General features: G+C 66.3%; 1 protein-coding gene across 7 annotated transcripts in view; it reads left to right on the forward strand.

The window, feature by feature from the left end:
• The window catches only part of ZNF469 (zinc finger protein 469), a 211,679-nt gene that overhangs the window by 164,192 nt on the left and 34,379 nt on the right, over positions 1 to 13,108 (forward strand). For 2 of the 7 annotated variants that reach the window (XM_070061900.1, XM_070061894.1), the window contains exon 1: positions 7,013 to 7,423. The exons of the other annotated variants lie outside the window; for them this stretch is intronic. The gene's annotated coding sequence lies outside the window, so the exon portion shown is untranslated. Of the gene's footprint in view, positions 1 to 7,012; positions 7,424 to 13,108 lie in introns of those variants that run through there. 7 annotated transcript variants of the gene reach the window in all.

A 13,108-nucleotide genomic window follows, 5' to 3' on the forward strand; every position in this document is an offset into this window, starting at 1 on the left:
CTCCAAGCAGGCATGTCTGGGATTCAGCGTTCCTGTAGCTCTTTCCAGCTGTGTGAGTTGAGCAGAAGCAACCACCTAGCACCAGCGTGTGTGCTTGCTTGTTCCTAGCGGTGGAGCGTGTTTCCTGTGCCTGATGTGGGGTTCCTGCAGATCCCAGCGTGTCACCCTGGGGCCCCACTGTCCCCACCATCATCCTCGTCATCTTCACCGTCTTACCACCACCATCTATCATCACCATCACCTTCATCTTCTTCACCATCACTGTCGCCATCTTTTCCTGTCCTTGTGGTGATGACCATCCGCTAGCCCTGTCAGGCACCCTGGAACACCTTGTGCCATCGTTGTGTGCTCATGACCACCACTTACGAGAAAACTGGAGGGGCTGGTGCAGGGGCACAGTAGGTTAATCCTCCGCCTGTGGCACTGGCGTCCCATATGGGCACGATCTCCCAATCCAGCTCTCTGCTGTGGCCTGGGAAAGCAGTGGAAGATGGTCCAAGTGCTTGGGCCCCTGCACCCGCGTGGGAGACTGGGAAGAAGCTCCTGGCTCCTGGCTTCGGATCGGTGCAGCTCCGGCTGCTGCGGCTATTTGGGGAGTGAACCAACAGAAGGAAGACCTCTCTCTCTGTCTCTTCCTCTCACTGTCTGTAACTCTACCTCTCAAATAAATAAATATTTTAAAACCGAGGATCCAAGAGGCAGCGCAAGCCACCAAGGCCACATGGCCAGCTGCTGGCAGGGCCACCTGCCCCAAGGGCCACAGTCCCCTTTGCAAGCCGGGTGTGGGGTGAGGGTGCCACCCTGCAGTGATGGAGATGAGTGAAGAGGTAAGCGGGCAGCAGTGGAAGGAAGAAAATGACCCCGACCGAGCAGCTCCAGCCAGGGAGGGTGGACGGGTCGGCAGAGTGGGAGGGCTGAGCTCCGCAGAGGGCTCCGCTGGGCCGTTGGCCTCAGTGCCACCCTGGCTTCCCACGTGCCACACCCCCTCTCTGACCTCAGCTGCTTCATCTATAAGATGGAAAGCGCAGACCAGCCTGTCCCACTCTGCAGTGGGCTGAACACAAAGGCCCCCGGCGATGGGGGCATCCGAGCGCTGCAGGCTCAGGAGTGGACATGAATGAACACGCCAGGTGTCATGGGCACGTGGACACTGCATGGGGTGTCTGGGGCGTGACGCATACAATGGTGAGGGAGACGGACTATGTCACGCAGGTGGGCAGAATGGGCCGCCGATTGTGTGACAGCTAAGTAAGTCCTCGAGGAGGCGGGGTCTGCTGGGCTGGCACCGTCAGCAGCGGGGAGCGACTTTCTAGGTGGCAGAAGCGTCCGATGCGCAAGGCCAGGGGGTCTTCATGGCAACCTGCCCAGACCAGCGTGACCTGCGTCAGCGGGGCGGGGGTGGTTGGGTGCGGGGACTGCCGCGGCAGCGTGGGGCCCAGCGGGCAAGGCTGTGGGTTCCAGCCGAGCGAGCCTTGTCCTCCCGGCTGTCCCTGCGATGGGTGGGGCACTGCTTCACATGGCCCCTACGCCACTCGTGCCATCACAGCACAAGCTTCACTGGCAACTGTCAGCGTGAGCGTCGGGAGCTGCCGCGCTCTGAGCGCCGCGCCGGCCCTTGGGGGCACCTGCAGGCTGCGCGCGTGCCTGGCTTCGGACAGTGCACCCCGAGCAGGGGCATCTCACATGCTCTGCACAGGCACAGGTGTGTCCCACCCAGCAGTCTCTGTGGCAGCCTGGGCCACACAGGGCCCCGGAGCAGAAGCCCCTTCACTTAGCTCTGGGTCCCTGCACACAGCCCGGAAGTCCCGAGGGAGGTGGACGGTGACCTCTGTGGGCCTGCCTCTGTAGCCCATGTGACTGGGCAGCGTGAGGAGAAGACCAGACACCAGACACCCAGACACACCCAGAGAGGGGCGCTGCGCGCTCGCAGGCCCAGCTCAGAGCCCCTGCCCGGGTTGTCCTGAATCCCTCCACAGCCACAGGTGGAGAAACGGAGGCACAGAGGGCGCGGGCTCGCTGCCCAGGGCTGCTGGTCAGACGCAGAGCTGCCCCTCGGCAAGCACTGGGACCAGACGGCTCGGCACAGGCAGGGCCAGCGCCAGGGGCAGGGCGGCCGGTGAGGCGAGGGTGCCGGGCGTGGCCTCCTCCGGGCCGAAGCTTGTCCCTTGCCAGGCTCTCTCCATCTGTGCTGTTCGTCCATGCACTCAACAAGTGTGCCCTGCCCCCAGCTCACGGCCTGGCACAGCCGGAGCCAGAAGGGGGCCACGCGGCCGGCATGGAGATGCCTCTTTGGGACTGACCAGCGGGCGTTGTCATCGGGGCTCTGCAGCAGGGGGCGCCACAGACACCAGGTCTCTCTGTGGTGTCATGGAGAGGAGGAAGGCGTGGCCGGCGTCAGGGCCGGCCTGGGACGGAGACACCATTGGACAGAGAACGCTCCCAGGGAGCCGAGCCACATTTTTTCCAGAAAAATGTTGGAAGCCTCGGTGGCCAGGTATGCGGAAAGAAAACCTGTGGACACTGAGGCCATTCACAGGGGGCCCGCGGCGGGGGCGTCTCCTCGGGCCCAGGTGCTGGGGAGAAGGGCACTGCTGTTCACCGCGCGGCCCTGGCTACAAGGGCCAGTTGTCCGCGCCCGCCCTCGCCGTTACCCCCAGCAGCACGAAAACACCTCAATGTGCCTTTTACTGCCGGGCGCCGGCTCAGCGTCGGAGCCCAGCCAAACGTGGATGGGCACTGATCACCGGAGGGCAGCAGGGACGTGGGGGTTTGCTGGGCGCTGTGCGAGGGGACACCCAGGAGGGGAGAGGGAAAGGGGGCCCAAGGGCCACAGGCCAGAGTTGAGGCCACCAGCCTCTCCTCCCTGCCCCGCGCCTGCCCTGGGCACTGCCCAGCCGCCTCCGCCCAGGCCCTGGCCCTGCAGCCGCCCGTGAAAGGGCCCATTCATGCCCCAGGCGGCTGGCTTGGATTACGCGGCTGCCTGTTTCCTTCTCCAGGGAAGGAATCCCATCGTGAGGGCCTGCGAGGGGCTGAGTCAGAAAGGCCCCGGCCCCGGGCAGCCGCGGGGGCGGCCGCTCATGGACCCCGCGCTGGCACAGGCTTACACGGCCAAGCAGGGGCCCGAGGCCCAGTATGGCAGGCGAGCCACACGGCAGGCACCGGGCCCGTCTGGGGTTTGCGCCCAGGCTGCCTGCACCTGGGACACCCAGAGGCATGTCCAGAAAGAGTGGAGCCTGTGTGAGGGGCTGCAGGCCTCCTTCACAGGCACCCCAAAGCCCCCAGGGGCCCGCTTCTCTCTGAAGTGGGAGGGGCACATCTGCTCAGGCCCCAGGACTCAACAGAGCTGGGGGCACAGGTGGGCCCTGGCCAGGACTGGTTCATCCCCCTTGTAACTGCAAGGTGGCTGGAGCCCGTGATTGTGGGGAGCAAGGTGGGCTTCCTGGAGGTGGTGGAGGTGTGCTCAGTGCTGTGAGTCCAGGAGACTGGGCAAGGCATTCGGCAGACGCAGGGGTATGTGGGAGCAGGTGCACGTGTGTGTACAGGTTCATGTCCAGACACCCCGGGGAAGGGAGCCCTGGCCGTGCTGCCGTTTGAGTGCAGAGGGGACAGGTGCAACCCAGTCCATCCGAGTCACAGCCACTTAGCCTGGAGCACTGGCCGGGTGCAGCTCACACGGGCTTCTGGCCTGGCCATGGGCTCCTCCTCCTCCTCCTCCCTGTCCCCCACCCCACCCTGCGTCCCTCCTCTCCCATTTACTACACTTTTTGGGTGAGCCCCCAGCCCAGGCACAGCAGACCCCCCAGTGCACCACATCAGCACTGCACTGTGGGTGGGCAGTCAGGGGTGCTGGGCTTCAGCCATTCGCTTTTTTGCCCAGAGCCTATGTGGTTTCTTTGTTTCTTTTCCTGCCTTTGGCCCCCTAGTCCTGCCCAGATGCCTGAGGGGCATGGTGGGCAGTGGGCAGGGGCCTGGTCTCAGGGTCAGAGACAGCAACCCTGGCAAGGGTCTGTCCTCTCAGTCGCCTCCTCTTGTCTCCGCTGTGTGTCCAGCTGCCTGGACCCCCAGGGGCTCCCAGCCACTACCAGGGAGGGCAGACGTGCGGCACCAAGGCCTCCTGGGCAGTGGCTGTCCTGCTGCCTCTTCCTAGAAGACCAGGTGGAAACTCAGGGAGGGGCCGGCACACCCATCAGGTGCAGCCGCCGACCTGAACCTGGGCTGACGGATGCCCTCATGTTCCTGAGGCGGCCCCCAGCACGCGCCCCAGGAGGTGCCCTGTGCTTCTGCACTTGGTGACGTAAGGGGGCCCCCGAGCCTCCACACCCCACTGCAGGGCCCTTGCTCCACCCAGCGTGGGCGGACGCTCAGTCTGCCCCTCCCCCCTGCTCCCAGCCCAGGCCCCGGCAGCAGCTCTCCCCTCGCCCTGACCCCGGCCTCAGGGAGAAGGCAGCAGCAGTGGTCAGTGCCCGGGACCGGGACCGGCTCTACCCTGACTCCCTTGTCCTTAGAATGGGCTCTTTGCAGCCTCCAGCCTCAGTTTCCCCCTCTGGAAGATGGGGCTAAGGTCACCAGCGAAACTTGCTTGGGAAGGTTCAAACAGCCAGGTCTCAACACCCACACCACGGCCACTGACACAGGCTGGCCAGCGTGGAGGGTCTTGGTGCATGGGGCTGGTCAGGTGTGGATCCATACCCAGAGCAGGGGTGGGAGGCCGCTTCCAGGCTCTGAGGGCCACGCTGGAGTGGCCCTGTGACAAGATGTTCCTGGAATCTGCCAGAGCTCTCCCCTCGGCCCGCCCCATGTGTGTGGTTTCATTTTCGCACGAGGCCAGAGTCAGGGGGATGGTCAGGGGGATGACTCAGGAGCTCTGCCCCACTCTGGCGACGCCCGCTGGGGGCCACGACGCCTCTCCCTGAGGGCGGCCCGCGGCAGGCCTCCAGCCCTCGGGGCCTGGGGCCTGGCTGGGCAGGAGGCTGTGAGTGAGTGCACGCACTAGCCATAGTTGGGCCATTTTCCTCCATGAGGCTTAGCGCCCTGGGCACCTTCCAGCTCTGATCCCTGCTCAGGGCAAGGGGCAGGAGCTGGGGCTCATATCTAGTATCTCGCTCCTCTGCCCAGCACTGGCGGCCGGGGAACCTGGGCTATAAGGTACCACCGGCCAGCGGGGGAGCGCTGACACCAGGCTTCTGGACCACAGGCATCTGGGGCCACAGGCTGCCGCGAGGACTCCGTCCTGTGCGCTGTGGGTCACTTGGTGTCCGTCTCTCCTGGCAGATGCCAAGAGCCACCCTCAGCTGGGAGGTCCCCAGACACTGCTGGGTGTGGAGAAACACGAGGTCACATGCCGGGGGTGGGGGCTGTGGGCCGGGGAGGCGAGAGAGGAAGAGCGCACAGTGCAGCCCGGCTCCTTCTGGCCAGAGCCCAGCCAAGGCACAGGGCTGCTCAGCTGGGCAAGCTCCTCTTGGTTCTCACACCCACGTGTCAGGTGCACCAGGGCTGGGGAGGTGTGCATGCACACCCATGTGCACACACGCGTGTGTGCACTCAGTACACACATACACAATACTTGCACACATATTCACGTATGTATCCACGTGTGCATACACGTGTGCACACACATTCACACTTGCACATGCATGTGCTCACACATACAGTAACATGCACACCCGCACATCTCCACACATGTACAGCTCGCATATACATGCTTGCACACACGTACACATGCACACGCACATTCCCACTTGTATACACTCAGACGTGCACACATACAGTCACGTGTGCATGACTCAGTGTATACCTGATGTGCCTGTGCTTACGTGCTCATGTGTGTGCGCCCCCATGTAGACATGCACTTCATATGTGTACACACTCAGATATGTTTACACATACATACTTGCACATGTGTGTGCTTGTGCGTGTACACACTCACGTGCACACAGGCACACCCCCCACACACATGTACATATGCGCGCACACCATCACACATGGGTCTTGAGACCGCGGCCTTTCAGCAGCAGGAACAGAGCTGGTGCAGGGAACCAGGAAGCAGACACCAGGGAGTCCCGTGGGACTGAAATCCAGCCCCACCGTGGGGGGCTTCCTGATCCCCTCCCAGCTGTGCTGTGTGGAGAGGGAGATCCCAGGCCCCTCTGACCCCTGAGACGCCACGGAAATGTAACGCGGGGGCTGGGGACCAAGGGGCTCTTGGTGGGGCGTGGGGCCTCAGCCCCTGGGCCCCCTGGCAATTCACATTCCAGCGAGCTGGGCCCTCTGCTCGCCTCTGATTGGCAGTAACTGCACTCAGGCGCGTGGAGAAAGGAATGCCCAGGGGGCTGGGCCAGCCCATTCACCGGACACCCGGTGCTAGCCCTCGCTTTACATGAGAAAGGTGCTCCCCAAAGGGTGTGCAACCCGAACTTGCTAGTTTAGGGCCCTGGCGCTGGTTCTGCAGGGACGCCCCTGCACTTCTCAGAACCTCAGGAGGGGACGGGGGACACCCAGAGTGTGCGGGCCCTGAACTTGGAGGGGCGTCACGCGCTCTGGGCCTGGTTCGGCTCTGACCTCGGCTCCCGCACCGGTGCAGGACGCGGGGAAACAGCTCGTCCTCTCCAGGGGCCTGGATGCTTCCAGAACGCACCCGCCAGTCTGAGGGTGAGGGACATCAGCTGGGCCCCTCCTCCCGCACACTTTTTGGGGTACCCTCACTCCCTCCCCACCAGGAGCACAGGGAGCGCTGGCCGCTGCGCTGGTGCCCGGGGAGGTGCAGGCACCGAGCCGCGGCTGGACCCGGCAGGGGCAGTTGTGGTCGCGTTTCTGAGAGCTGTGCTGACCGGGCGCTTCCGTCCCGGCAGCACGGGGCAGCCGCTGCGTGGGGGTGGGCTGGCCAAGGAACAGCAGCGAGAGGGTGGGCGGGTAACACCTTTCCCACCAGGGACCCCGTGCACGGGGATCCCACCGCCGAACACCTAGGAAAAGCAGCTCTAAAAATAGCTGGGGGGGGGGGGGGGACGTGGGAGGGCGGTGAAGTTTGTAACTGAAGCCGGCCCGGGCCTCCTGGGGCAGCCCCCGCGGGCTGCCGGCCGGCGTCCGCCCGGCCTTCCGAGCGCCCAGCCCCGCCGCGGCCGCGGGGCGCTGGCCTGGCGAGGACGCGGCCGAGGCGCGCCGCCCCCGGCCGGCTCGCGCGGACCTGGGCAGGGTGGAGGCGCCCTCCTCTCCTCCCACCCCGCCCGAGGCGCAGCGCGCGGCGGGGGCTCGGTGCCCGGCGGGCGGGCGGCCCGGGCGGGCCTGCGGTCGGGGATGAGGACTGAGCCTCGGCGCCGCGGAGCGCTGGGGCTGCGCGGGCCGGGCGCCGCCGGGCCCCGTTCGCGTTTCGGGGGCTCGCGCGTGGCCGCCAGCGCGGCGAGCAGAGCGGCCCGCGGAGGAGGAGGTGAGTGACGTGCGCCGCGGCCCGGGGCAGGGCGGCCTGCACCGGCGGCGCCCCCGGGACCCAGGGCTGGGCGGGGGTGGGGGTGTCACCTGGCTGCTCGCGCCCCGCCAGCTCCCGGCCCCACTCGCCCGGCCGGCGGCCGCGGGCCGGCCTCGGTCAGCCCTGCCCGGCGCATCGGCAGCAGCGCTGAGGAGCCCCGCCTGGCAGTTCCTGAAGTGCTTGGGGTGCCGAGCGGGCCGGGGAGCGGGGCCACCCGGCTCATTCATCGTGGATCCCGGCAGCTCGTCCCCAAGCCGGGTGCTACCTCCCTGGGTCAGTCCCAGGACCTGCCGGACCTCGGCGCACTGGGCAGCTGCCGTGGCAGCTCCCGGGTGGGGGTGGGGACTGTCTGGGCCAACTCAGGGGTTCCACGCTGCTGGGCTCCTGCCGGGAGGGGGGGCCACGCCGTGTCCCCACCCAGTCCTGCACCCCCACGGACTCGCCAGGCCAGGGTAATTTGGGTGGAGGAACCCGTGGGGCGGGGGCGCCCCGCGTGGCAGTGGCCGGAAGGGAAGGCCAGCGGGGCTTCCAGGGACTTGCCAGCCACTGGGACTCTGTCACTGTACCCTGGGCTGGGGGCAGTGAGGCCGCTGGACGCAGGCGGAAGCCGTTAGCTGCCTGGACTCCCACCTGGAGCTCCTCTGGGTGCCGTGTAGGGACTGTGCCACGTGTTACTGTTCAGTCCGACTTCAGAGTGGCTGATGCTGCTGCCGGTGGTGCAGCCCCTCTGCATCCCGCAAGGGGGGCTCTGGTCCCCTTCTGCAGCGGGCTGGGTGGGGGTGCGCTGGGGCCCCTGCCTTCCTGAAAATGAGTGCAGTCGGCTCACTGTGGGGACGGGCGAGCGGAGGCTGGGTGAGGGGTGGGGGAGGCGGCCTGGCGGACCCCAGACCACAGGACAGGGCTTGCCCAAGCTAGGAGGAGGTGGAGACTCAAGGCCGGTAGGAAGGCAGGGGATGACTTGAGAGGTCTCCCGCAGGGTCTCCCCCCAGGAGAGCTGGCCACTTCCTTGGGCAGTCGGTGACTAATCAAGCCAGTCCCAGGGCTTCAGGTCAAAGGGGACTTAGAGGTCACGAACCTCAGTCCTCTCTCCAGACTCCCTCGGACCCCAGCTCCAGGTCACAGGCTGCTTGAATACCTCCCGTGACGGGGGCCTCATCCCCTCGCACAGTCGCTGAGGCAGACGAGGCTGGGGAGGCTTGCCGCCTGTGTGCCTGTCGATGCTGGTCCCGCCGACCTGGGACCACGCGTCGCCCAAGGAACTGCCCGGAGACGGGATTCCCCTGCACACACCCTGCCGCCTTCCCCCGGGAACCCCAGCAGGCCTCTGCCCCTTCCTCACATCTGCCGGACAGGAGTAAATCCGAGTGCCAGGCAGGCCTGGACGCAGAGCCCGGCCTCGCTCCCTCCTCTGGGACCTTGCCGCCGTGGCTAGCGCCCAAGTCAGTGGCTCCCGTAGCTTCCTGGGAGGGCGGTCGCCCTGTCTGCTGCTGCACCCAGGACAAGGGGCTGAGGAGGGGAGGGTGCACCTTGGGCAAGTCCCCGGACCTCTCTGGGCCCTGATTTTCCCATCAGATAAATAGGTAGTTGCCCCGAGGATTCCTGGGTCTGACCGATGGAAACAGTGCCCGCGGCATAAGAGGGCACAGGTGGGGGTGTGGCAGGTGGGGGCCCTACCGGGTCATAGAAAGGGTGCGAGGTGCCAGCTGGCCACAGAGGTGGAACATCTGGGGGGGGGGCTGTGCACTGCAGTCAGGCACGGCCCTGCAGGTTCCTGCCGTCTCCCCCCGGGAAGGTTGGTCCTCCTTGGCTCTGGTTCCTTCCAGAGGGCCCAGGTTGGGAAGGGGGGTGGGGGAGGCAGCTCCACTGGCCACGGCACCGCCTCCTCGCCTACCCCAGCCCTGCAGGTCCTTCTCCAGACCCTTCCCGCCTCCTGTTGGGACACCCCCATCCTGCCCCTCCCCCGCCTGGAGAGCCCTGGCCCCCACGCTGCCCTCCTCCCAGCAGCACCATTTCCATTGAACTGCAGACCCTGCCAGAGCCACGGAGGCTCAGCGGACACAGCCCCACCCACACCCAGACAGACGAGCGCCGCAGTGGAGCCCACCTCCACGTAGCCCCGCTCCTGGCCCGTGACTGACCCCTAAATGAGCCACGCCCGTTCGCGGACAGAGCTGACCACTGCCCTGGGGTCTGAACTGAGCAGGGGGAGGACTGTGCTCAGATCCGGCTAGGTGTGGCCCACACTGGCTTCTCGGGCCTCTCCCAGCTTTCCTGACCATTGACCCTCCGCTGTCTTCGGGGACTGACCACGGTCTTGCTCCTCAGTCCCATCGTGAAGTTGGCTGAGGACTCGCCACTTCCCTGGACAGAAGGAAAGGCAGACCAGTACAGCTGGGCAGGTTGCTGACTGACAGGACATCCAGCCCATGCGCTGCCCACCAGGCCTCCACACACCGCAGGGCTGTGGGCACCCAGGGCAGCTCTTATTCTGGGCCCTCAGAGGCATCCAGAGCTCAGTGGCTGCCCCAGCTTTGACATGCGTGTGCTGTACGTGGCCTGCTTGCCTTGTTCCCGGCACGTCACACGCAGCCCGTCACGTGAGCACGCGGGAAGCCGCCCCCTTGGCCTGAGCGGGGGCGTCTGTCATTTCCGACACGGGATTCCCTCCCTCATCAGGTGCTGTCACCCGTCCAGGGCTCCCCCCACCCCGGCATTCCTCCCAGTCGACATCACTCTGCACCTCCCCCTTGGCCCACGCATGCCACGCCAGCTTTGGGGAGGGGGGAGAAGCCGGGCGGCAGGGACCCACCCCAGGGGTGCCGGGGGACTTGGGCTGGCTGCAGTTAGCTCTGCGCGTTCCTGCCTCCAGATGCTCCCGAAAGCCCGCGGGCCCCACCCCTCACAGTGGCCCGCGGTTGCTGGTCCCAGGGAAGGGCCTGCTCTGGTGGACTCCCGGGGGCTCTGAGCTTCCTGGCCGTCACTCGCCGCGCTCTGCCTGGGGTTGCCGAGGATGACGTTGCTATTGAGATGGAGCCGGCTTTGGGGTTTGGAGTTCCAGATACATGCTCCGCTGATGCCCTGTGGGGAGTGGCCGGGGGTGGGTTGGAAGGCGGGGCTTGCCTGGGAACTATGGGGCCGCCTGCAAAGCCTGGTGCAGGCCCTTGCCACCCAGCGCTTGAAGCAGAGGGGCCCCATTGCCGCCACCGGGGCTGGGAGCCTCCCTATCCGCCCCCAGCCCCACAGCTCAGGCCCCTCCCAGGAGAGAAGGTGAGCTTGGGGACATCGGGACCCTGGGCCAAGTCGCACTCAGCCTTGCGAGCTGCAGAGGGGTCTGGGTCTGCCTTACAAAGCGGGCAGGGGCTCACTAGGCTAATCCTCCGCCTCGCGGCGCCGGCACACCGGGTTCTAGTCCCGGGCGGGGCGCCGGATTCTGTCCCGGTTGCCCCTCTTCCAGGCCAGCTCTCTGCTGTGGCCCGGGAGTGCAGTGGAGGATGGCCCAGGTGCTTGGGCCCTGCACCCCATGGGAGACCAGGAGAAGTACCTGGCTCCTGCCATCGGATCAGCGCGGTGTGCCAGCCACAGCGCACTGGCCGCGGCGGCCATTGGAGGGTGAACCAACGGCAAAGGAAGACCTTTCTCTCTGTGTCTCTCTCTCACTGTCCACTCTGCCTGTCAAAAAAAAAAAAAGCGGGCAGGGGACAGATGTCCCCACCTGGTCATCGTGGGGCCTCACGGTGGCTGTAAGGGGTCGCCAGTGAAAGAAGCAGCCAGTGAGGGCTGTGCCAGCCCCAGTGATGTCAGAGTGCCCCAGTGGGTGCTGGGTGACTCCGGAGTGGGGGACAGGGCCGGGCATGAATGAGCTGTGTCTGAATGGCCCTCCCCTCCCCCACCAGGGGAGAGGCCGCAGCCGGTGCAGGAGGGGGACGTTCCGTGCCCCAGCGTCCCTGGCTCTGCTGACAGCGTCTGTCCTGTCTTGGGGCTGCTCCCAGGCCGGCGTCCCAGCCAGCGGCCAGACAGAGCCGACATTCATGACGGCCACTGAGGCTTTCCGACCGGCTGGGCACGGGCACCAGCACAATGTGACCGTTGGGAGCGTCCCGGGCGGCGTGTTCCGCGTTCCTCCTGGACTGCTGTGCCAAGGTGGCCGAGTGTAAACAGAGCCTGCCCCTGCGGCCTCTGGACATGGCCACTGCCGGGGACTGCCCTGGGGAGGCTGCAGAGAGGGGCAGGGGCAGGGCCGGGTGCCGACCCCACACCAACCCTTCCGGGCAGGCGCTTGGGGTCTCTCCGGGCGCGCTGTTCACATGATCATGCCACAATCCCTGACATCTACTTCTAGAACCTTCCATCACCCCACAAGAAACCCTGTACACATCCCACTGAGGCCTCGCTGCCCCTGGCAGCTTCCAGCCAGCGCCCATCTGCCCTGCATCCGTCCCTCCCCCCCTCTGAGTGCAGCCATGGCTTTGGCTCTGTGGCCTTCGGCACCACGTTCCAAGGTTTGCCGTGGCAGGGCCTGTGTGGCAGGCGGCTCTGTGACCCCATTCCTGAGGCCGACTCAGCGCCAGGGGTCTGAGCAGTGGTGTGGGCGCAGGTGTTCCTTTCTCCTGGGGAGGCCCCCCTGCACCCCGGCAGTTGTCACCTTGAAGAGCCTCCAGGCTATGGCCGTGGCTACAGCTCCGTGGCCTCCCCTGCCCGTATGTGAGGGACCCGGCCACAGGCAGGGCAGGGGTCCCACGGCTACCCCTGAGGCCTGGAGTCAAACTCTGCCAGGCAAGGGAATTGAGACAGGCAGCCTCGCCCCCCAGAGGCCACACGCGTGCACAGTCCCCTCTGCAGGCACTGCCTCCTGTGCCCCACTGTCCATTTGGGGAGCCAGGCGACCTCCGCCCAGTGGCCCTGAACGAACTCGGGAGGAGACGGTGCCTGTGAGGAAGCCCCGCCTACCATGTGGCCAACACCAGACGCCTCTGGTCCCTCTCACAGCCTCTGGGAAAGGATGTGCCTGGCTTCTTGGGCACTGCTGGGCAACGCTCTGAGTGGACCCCGGTTCCAGGAGACCGCGTCCCTGTGCCCACCCATCAGGGGTTAGATGCCTGGGGGGCTTCACTTGGGTCCCGTCCTGCGCTGCTTCCTCCAGCAGCTGGCAGAGCCACCTCGCCCCACGGCCCACCCCAGGGGGAGAGGCCTGGCCCTGGGGGAACTCTGGCCAGGCTGCCTGACCCCGTGAGGCTGTGTGTGCCACAGGCCTTCTCCACCCCAAGCGACAGGAGGCCACTGCGCCCAGCAGCCAGGCTGCTCCGGCTGTCACATCCCCATGGCTTTGGCCACGGGACCAGGCAGGAGCCACAGTGCAGCGGCCAACCGCCCAGGCACAGAGTCTGGCTGGGGCAACCACTGTAGGTCAGGAGAGGAGCCGTGGTGGGCAGAGCTGCCCGGGTCTCTGGGCAAGGGTGGTCCGGAGGACAATAAGGTGTGGCAGGGCAGCCCCACCCCCACCCCGAAGGCAGCAGGGAGGCATCCGGCCAGCCCTGCTCTTCGGGAGGAGGGGGCAGGGGAGGCCGCCCACCCTTCTCACTCACCCACACTGGCCTCCTGACCAGAGCTCTGAGAAGGACCACACAGCATGGGGTGTGTGGCCAGGGT

Source organism: Oryctolagus cuniculus, chromosome 18 (assembly GCF_964237555.1).
Source record: "Oryctolagus cuniculus chromosome 18, mOryCun1.1, whole genome shotgun sequence".
Lineage (NCBI taxonomy): Eukaryota > Metazoa > Chordata > Mammalia > Lagomorpha > Leporidae > Oryctolagus > Oryctolagus cuniculus.